We start from the raw sequence: 8,826 nt of genomic DNA, 5'->3' as shown, positions 1-8,826 counted from the left end.
TTTCAACAATATCCACTACTCCACGCTCCCATGGAAACCAGTGAAGTGGATCCTTTTTTTTTTTTTCCAATGAACAGTATGGGAGGGGAAAATTTGGAAAGAATATCAAACTGCTGGAAATCAAAGACAAAAATGGGATAAAATTAGACAAGACTGAGGGGGGAAAAAAAGTGTTATTACTCTGAACAAGTTCGACTGCTTCTTAAGGCACTTGATACAAAGAGCAAAAAGCCTTAAATGAAACGTGAGGAGGAACAGGCAGGAGGAGCCAGGAGAAGTGGGAGTAAAGGGCGTCTGAGTGCTGGCTACGGACACAGGGAGGAGGGACGCCTTCTCTTCATTAATAAACAGGCTTCTAAATCTCCTGGCTTCCCTCCCCACGAGCATCTCTAAGTCTTCTGGAAGTGGTAGTGCAGCAAAGTGTCCGCCTACTTTCACATGGTGTCACATGGAAGCCATAAGCTCATCATGTCACACACTCTGGATCTCGCTCACACACACACACACACACGCACGCACACGCACGCACGCACGCACATACACACACACACACACACACACACACACACACACACACACACACACACACACACACACACACACACGGTGGTTCCAAAAGACAGCAGAACAGACAAAGTATACGCATTAAAAATAAGTCTTCTCCAAGAAATGGGCTGGGGGAAAATACTGAAAAACACTGGGGAAGGGTGCAGGGGAGAGGGGCGGGAGGGGGAGAGAAATGAAGTACGATGACCTGGAAGAGAGAAGGGAGACAGAATCAGAGTCAGAAAATTAGTCAAATTCACAAGTCAAATTCAAAATTAACTGCTGAGAGGTGCCAAACAGGAAAAAACAAACATTCACACACATGCATTCTCACAGTCAGAGAGCAAGGAGCTGCTCACAAAACCACGATAAAGCATGCTTTGCGTCACGTATACATACAGCACACCCCTACACGGCCCCCTCTGCCTCACCTTTCCCCTCACAGTTTGGCCTCCTCCCCGGTCTCGCTGTGGTACTCTGCCACATACAGGCTCTTGTCAATGCTGCCCGGGATGGGCTTGATCTCTGTGCCAAGCTGCTCCTCGATGCCCTTCAGGTTGAAGCGGTCATCATAGGTGATCAGGTTAATGGCCAGACCCAAGTGTCCAAAACGCCCTGAGATCGAGGAGGGAGATCAAAAGGGCCAGTGAAGACAGAGAGCACGGAGGGGCCAAATGAGAGACAAACAGCCAGACTACTGCCAGGAGGCCACATACCAGATCGGCCAATGCGATGAAGGTACGTCTCAGCCAGCTTGGGGAAATCAAAGTTGATCACCACATTCACAGCTTGAATGTCAATGCCTCTGGTGAAGAGGTCTGTGCAAAGATGAGACCGAGAAGTGTTACTATTCACTAGCATCACAAAATGATTCTTTCACTTCTAACCAAGATGCAGCAATGATGTACCTGACCAAACAATTTAATTGGGGTCATTACAGCAAGGTTGGGCAACTCAATTTTCTCTGCTTGGACAGAGACGGAGAGAAACAGCTTACCAGTGCTGACAAGATTCCTGCACAGGCCATTTCTGAAATCATGGAACACACGGTTACGATGCTCCTGAAAAACAAAAATATTCATATTGATACATGGAATCCTTCATTGGTTGAGAAAGCTGAACTAGTGGCCAATAACAAAAGTCATTCCAGGTGGAAGCGGGACTTTGGCCTGACCTGTCTCATCTTGGCGTGAATGTAGAAGCAGGAGTAGCCCAGCTGGGAGATCTTCTTGGCCAGCAGCTCCACACGCTGGGATGAGTTGCAGAAGATTATAGACTGGTTAATCTGGAGCTGGAGAGGAGAGGGGAACAGGGAAAGGCGGGGGTTCAAAACAGCAGCTCGCGTGCACGACGAGCACAGGAAGGAGAAACCACAATCAGGCGCTCGCCTCCACTTCCAAACAGCGTAGGCCTGCCAGCCTCGCGTGCGCAGGAAATGGAGAGTGAAACAAACAGCACGAGGCGACTGAACCTGTCACCACCCATGTCAACAGGTTCACCGTCAAGATCCTGTTTCCTACAGCGCGGCGGACTCACCCGGGAGAAGAGTGTGTTAAGGCAGTGGACCTTCTGTCTCTCCGTCACGTAGGCGTAATACTGGGTGACCCCCTTCAGAGTCAGCTCCTCCATCAGGTTAATCTCGTAGGGCTTCTGCAGATGGGCATTCTGCAGGGGGGGAGAGAGCGGTAGCATTAGCTCATCCTCTGGACCGTGTCCGGTCACCTATCGTGCCAGACGAGTAAGCCCATTAGGACCGTGTGATTCCATCCAATTGCCTGAATTTAGGGGTAACCAAGGAGACACTGACTGAGAGGCAACCTCAACACACCCGACTTCTGGAGCAGGGCCGGGCGCTTCAACACTCGCCAGGCATAATACTTGAATTGGATGACACCACCATGCCTGTGGCAGACAGCCATTTCCTACAGGTCTGAACTTCTGCCATCCACAGCATTAGTAGCTGACCTGAATGTGCCTAACGATGCAAACTCACCATGAACTTCTGCCACGCGGAGGGGGAAGGTGGCAGAGTACAGGAGGATCTGCCTGTGCTTGGGCATGGTGCTCAGGCATCTCCTCCATCATCTGCACAAAGTCCCTGAGGACAGGAGCTTGTCTGCCTGTTCAGGGATAGGAAACGAGAAGAAAAAACCAGTTCATCCACTAAACCTTTTGTTCTGTAATAATGCTAATGGATACAAAATCATCAGTCCACATCTTAAGCTTAGTGGTACTTATGAAGGGGTATATGCACTGGACCTAAACAATGTGTAAGCTTGTGGGAAGCTTGTGCCCAAGAGCTGATACAAGTGTACAAGTGGTGAAAGGGAATATGAAAGGACTACCTTGTCACCAAAAAAAAAAAAAAAAAAAAAAAAAAGCTTACATCTGCATATGACTAATGACATTTTCAGACATTACTGTACAACAATCCTATCAAACAACAATTTGAAAAAGTAGGACAATCAGGAGCATTCAAGATTCTGCCTGAGATGAGAGATGGGGGTAGAAGTGTAGATTCTCTCACCTCATCCAAATACAATTCATCTGTACTATGATTAACTTTGGCCACTCCTTTTTTGATGAGGTCTAAAATCCTCCCAGGGGTGGCAATGACTACGTGAACTGCAAAAAAAAAAAAAAAAAAAAATTCCAGCAAAATTCAAGATGGCTCAAAACTAACCATCATTTTCAAAATCTAACAAACCACACCTGCAACACCATCTGCTTATGTAACACTTAACCAGGGCCAGCTGCAATGCATGTACTGTACAAGGAAATACACGGACGCTAGTCAAGTGAAACAGCAGCCCTCTAACCAGAACGTGAACTCACTCACCTTGATGAACCTTCCTGTTTCAAGCCTGTACCCCTCCCCAACCACCATCATTCTGCCGAACCATTTTTTTTTTTTCCAATAAATGACAAGTTAATTAGTTTACAAAACAGAAATGCCAGTTGGTGTGGAGCAGCAGTGCAGGCTAGGGTTAAGAAGGCTTATAACCACAAGGTTTGCAGGCTCGTTTCCTCGCCACGAGTTATTTGATTCCCCAGTTACTTAACTCAAAATTGCCTCATTTAACTCCACCTTTATAAGCGGATAAAAATTGTAACCTTGTTAAGACAATCTAGATAAGAGCGTCTGCTACATGACTGACGTAATGTAATGAAGCACACCCTCAGCCTCACCTGTCTCGTCGAGCCTCATGATGTCATCACGAAGGTTGGTCCCCCCCCGTGGTTGCCATGACTTTCACCCCACCCATGTGTTTGCTGACCTGGATACAGATCTGGCTCACCTGCAGAGCCAATTCCCTGGTGGGAACAATGACCAGAGCTGGCGGACAGAACAGAGAGAAACATGAGGTGCGTGGTAAGCCATGCAGGTGACCGTGTGACTGCACCCTCAACCAGCTTCCTGTACCACGATCACACACTGCAGATGGCTATGCCCTGTAAAGCCACGTTCCGTGAGAACTTTAAGAGCCTGCACCAGCTAGCTTCCATGAAAGGCCGTCTGCCATTACAACTAAGAAAGCTCCTAACTTCAGTCTTCTCACCTTGTATACAGTCCTTCTTCAGGTCGATGCGTTCAAGTAAGGGAATGAGGTAGGCGCCCACTCTTGCCGGTCCCATTCTATTGCCCTTGGCCAGAATGTCCCTCCCAGACAATGCAATGGGAATGCTCTCCTCCTTCAGTGAGAGATGCCACATAAGCCAAAAGCATGAGCTCATCCAGTCACATCTAGATGTTCAGCACTGTCATTCCATCCATCATCTGTCTGCTTGTTATCAAAAATGAATCTACACATGAAGGTGAATCTGCACATGAAGTAGTGCTGCCATTTCCTCTGACATTCTCCCAAACATAGTATAGGCCCATTCAATCCTGCCTGCAGCTTCAAACTAAAATGGTGTTATTAATTCTGAGTATGAAGTACTGAGACTATTTATTGATATGATAACAGAGCTAACGTAATTAAAACAAGTTTGGAATCACAAAGCAAACAGCCACGCGTTTTAGAAATATTACAGTGACATCAAAAATAGTCATCAAAACAAGGCACCACAACAGTTAGCTGACTCGAGCAGAGGGTGTCTGGAGAAAACTGACCTGGATGGGTGAGGGTTTCTCCCAGCCCATCTCAAAGATGCCCATCAGCAACTCCCGCTTCAGGCAGTAATCTTCAAACTCATTGCCTTTTGTTGCAGTAACATCCTGAAAATACCCAACACCAAGATACAACTCATGGAGCTACTCAAAAACTGAAAGGTCTTGCATAAATCTCACAACTTTCCCTTTCCCCGTGAGGATGCAATACTACACAGGCAGTGACTAACAGGAATTCCTGTCCTTCACTGTCACCCTGTGCTTGTTCAAAAATTCAGATTTCAGCAAGTTTGATACAGTAACCAAAAAAATTGGCAAAATAAGTCACTCACACTAAAATTAGTTAAGAAAGTGAACACTAGAGCATTAAAATTCAATTGATTCCAGTCACTAAGGACAAGAGCAAGTTCTCCTTCAATGGATCATGACAGACAAACATACAATTACAAAGGCAAACATCTTCAATCACTATCATTACAAGCACACCCAAAACATCAAACTGAGTAACCTCATTCATTTTAACAGGTAACAATTCTTACCGAAGTCCTCATTCTCATGTCTTTTGGAGGGAGTTTTAAATTCTTCTTCCAGTCATCGCCAGGGCCTCGAAACAAAAAGTTGGTCTTAATACCTTGTTATTTTCAGTGGCAGATGTCCTGATCTAGAATGGTCTCACAGTCGCATTTCCACATATTCAGAAACACAACTGGGTGTGCACTGCAGTAGAGCAGGTAAAATACAATCCTCACAGATGTAACAGCAGGGGCCCATTGCAGAAATTCTACCTTAACTTTCAGAAAAAAACATCTGGTTCCCTGGCCTCCTAGTTCACTCTGCTGTCCTAATCAGGACTACCTGAAAGAGGCTGAAGCTGAAGACTGAACCTGCTGATCGCTTAATCAGTAAAACTGCTTTTACTTTTTGGTAACCCATAAGTACACAGTGTTAGGGACCTATTACACAAATTTATCATTTTACTTCAAAACTGGGGAAACAAACATTTGCTTGCCTTCAACACCAGCTTTGTATACTAGGGAGCACTTCTTACAATTTAGTGCTATACTAAAAGCAAAAATCCTAAGAGCACTTTCCCTTGATCCCTGTTATCATGCAGATGGGACAGCTGCTCCTTTTGATGTGTCCAACAATGTGGCTACTGAAACCAAAAACAGAATAACCCCAAATAGATGAACAAACTACAAAATAATGGACATTCACTTGCTTTTTAAATGAAAATTATGCATGGTGGAACGTTTCTTAAACTCCAAACATGGCTTGATGACCATCATCAATGACAAACGGCATCAGGAGGATGAACTCACTTGATGGCGGCATTGGCACGGTGGGTGTGGTCCCTGGGGGGGTGACGGTTTGCCATTTGTTGATTGTGCTGGAGGACTTCATTTGGCCTGTCTGTTGTGGTGGAGGACCACCCCCTCCTCCTCCAGGGCCCCCAGTGGCCTTCACTGATCCCCGCAGCTGACCATTCTGGTTGGACAACCCCATGATCACAGGGTTCTCTGTTCTAGCAGTGCTCATGGCTATGCTGAGTCTATTTCAGTCAATCCTTTTTCAATTTCCCAAAATTTTCACGGATGAAAATCAATGCTTCTGCTCCAAAAGTTCCAGGGGAATTTTCAAGCCTTCCCCTCTGTCCCACTGTCTCCAAAGCAAAACGTGTGGAAAAGTTTTCTTCAGTTCACTTCTCTTGTGTCTTTAAATATTAAACTTCTGCAGCTTATCTTATTCCAAGTGTCGCTCAGTAATTGAGTCAATGCTGCAATGCAGGGAAAACTAAGGGGTACAATCTGTTTGTTTCACCTTCCACATTTGTACAAGTAGTCTCACAAAACAATCCAAGGGTGTCTTGCAACAGTCAAAATTGCAGATTTCAAAATTCACTCTCTCCCATTACTTGATATTTTTGTCCTACAACAAAACGTAAACAACAGTCAACAGGAGGAACACTCAGTACCACAAAGTTATTTACTTTTGGTTGGCATCCATACACACAGTGGCAGTTCAGAAAGAGTTCAAATTAAATGGCTACCTTGCTGAAGGGTACAGCGTTTCACGTGGGATTCGAACCGCCTAATTAGCCCAGTTCCCCGGCCACAACTCCACACTGCCACCCTGTATTGAAAGAAGGTTTTAGAACTGAAGCTTTCGTCTCTTACAAAAAAACTCTAAAGGCTACAACTGAATGTCCTCTATTAGATGTGCAACGGGGACAACACGTACAGAAAATAATTGCCTAAGTGGAGGAGAAACAAACGATAATCCTTATGGACTTGGTTTTGGGGTGTTAAGTAAGGTGGACACACACTAAGCAGTACCAAAACTTAAACTGTCGTTATGGCGCTCTTTAAATGAAAAACGTAATTGCATAGTTGTGTACCAAAGTTACTTATATCAATCTATGTTCGTTAGTTCTCAATCCGTCTGAGAGAAGCTGTCAACTGCCAGAGTATAACTTAAATTTTGAAACGGACAACTGAGGCCGGATTATTCGTTAGAGGGAAAACAGGTGATAAGGTTATGTTCGCAAACTAAACATGTTATCAGTCACTGCTCCACTAAACGGAAAATTAAGTGTCACGGGTAGCGTTACCATTTGTAAAAGTTTGTGAACACAGCTCGCTTTGAGTGCTACGTCGCTGTGGCGGTGCTACCCAAGTTAGCCAATTCGGCTACCAAACAGGGTCTGGGCGAACGCTGTTAGCAAACACTTCTAAGTCGACATTTACTTCGAGTTTCCCTGTAACGTTGAAAAGAATACTCAGCTATGTTTACGTGTGGTGCAATACTAACCGTTTCACCGGCAACCTACACTACCTGCTCAGAGCCATCCAGCTAACTGGATGCTCGGCAGCTGCGCTGTGCACAGCGGGCTAGCTGGCTAGATGGCCAACTTCTCCCTTTAAACGTACTGCCAACTAATCAATACGCATACCACAAAAAAAACAAGCGGTACTCGAAAGAAAATGCCGAATCACGACTTGTGGCAATGGAGCTAACGTTACCAGTCATCAAAACAGCTACCTAGCTATTCGTAGCCAGCTAAAAACCTGGCCCAGGCTATGTTTAGCAAACATAGCTAACTATCTAGCTGGTTATTAAGTCTGATACTTTTAGAATTTTTCGCGAGCAAGACAACTCGAAGAGCAAACGTATATAACCAGAATTTTACGTCTTAGGGGAAATAGAGAATAAAGGAAAGTCTTAATCAATAAAATACAGAAACAAAACATCACCTAGCTAGCTACCTAGCTTTATAGCCAGCAGCGTCACCATGTTAAAAACGTACCACATTAAACAAATTCTTGCAAAATACTGATACATACTGGTCTGTAAATGTATGCCGAAGAAATATGAAATGGAAATAAAGAATATAATGGCGAATTTACCGCGGATGGTTGAGATAATCAGTACGGGTTTGGTAGTATCTGTGGTATTTCTATTTTGTTGGATAGCTACAGAAACCCAAGATGGCTTCCCTCTGTCTTTAAACCCTCCCCCATATAATCAGCTGACTAAGTCTAATAATTAATCAGCATTCAAACATTATAAACCCCTTTTGTTAAGGTTATTTTCAGTTGTGTTGTCAAACCGGCATTATAAACGCATGTGGCTGCCTTACAGGAAAGACACACAGGCAAATCTGTAATCCAATAATATTTTTTAGTTGATTGACATTTGTTGTACGCACGCCGTCAACAACGTCATCTCGCATGTTTATGCATGGGTCGTGCGGCGGTTACAGACTCATTCAGAAGCGTTTTCTTATTTAACAACGTTGGTCTGTTGCCCGAAATTTTTAATATTTTCGCACCTCAGAAAACACTTAGTTCTTAATAATTCCTGATTGCTTTGATAGTTAACGTACTATATGTAAAACACAACGTCATTGTAGTTCGAATTATTGCATACTACAACTACTATTACTACTATAGTACTACTAGTAATAATGACAATGATAATAATAATAACAATAATAATAACGTCTTATAACTTAAGGATCAAAACTATACATATTGCTTGTTTGTTTCCTCATACACATTTATAAGGTCGAGGAACTTAAATGTAAAGAGTAAGGAGAAGTTCATTCACACCACAGACACAATCAGTCATTATTCACTTATTTATTAAATAATGATTCTAAGCTCTTT

The 8,826-nt window shown here is 44.0% G+C and overlaps 1 pseudogene; it reads right to left on the bottom strand.

Annotated features, from left to right (window-relative positions):
* Positions 1–716: 716 nt before the first annotated feature.
* Positions 717–8,162, bottom strand: LOC118775074 (annotated as a pseudogene).
* Between the last annotated feature and the right edge of the window lie 664 nt (positions 8,163–8,826).

Source organism: Megalops cyprinoides, chromosome 3, assembly GCF_013368585.1.
Source record: "Megalops cyprinoides isolate fMegCyp1 chromosome 3, fMegCyp1.pri, whole genome shotgun sequence".
In the NCBI taxonomy this organism is placed as follows: domain Eukaryota; kingdom Metazoa; phylum Chordata; class Actinopteri; order Elopiformes; family Megalopidae; genus Megalops; species Megalops cyprinoides.
Note: the sequence above shows the minus strand (reverse complement) of the source record. Positions and strands in the feature narration are given on the sequence as shown.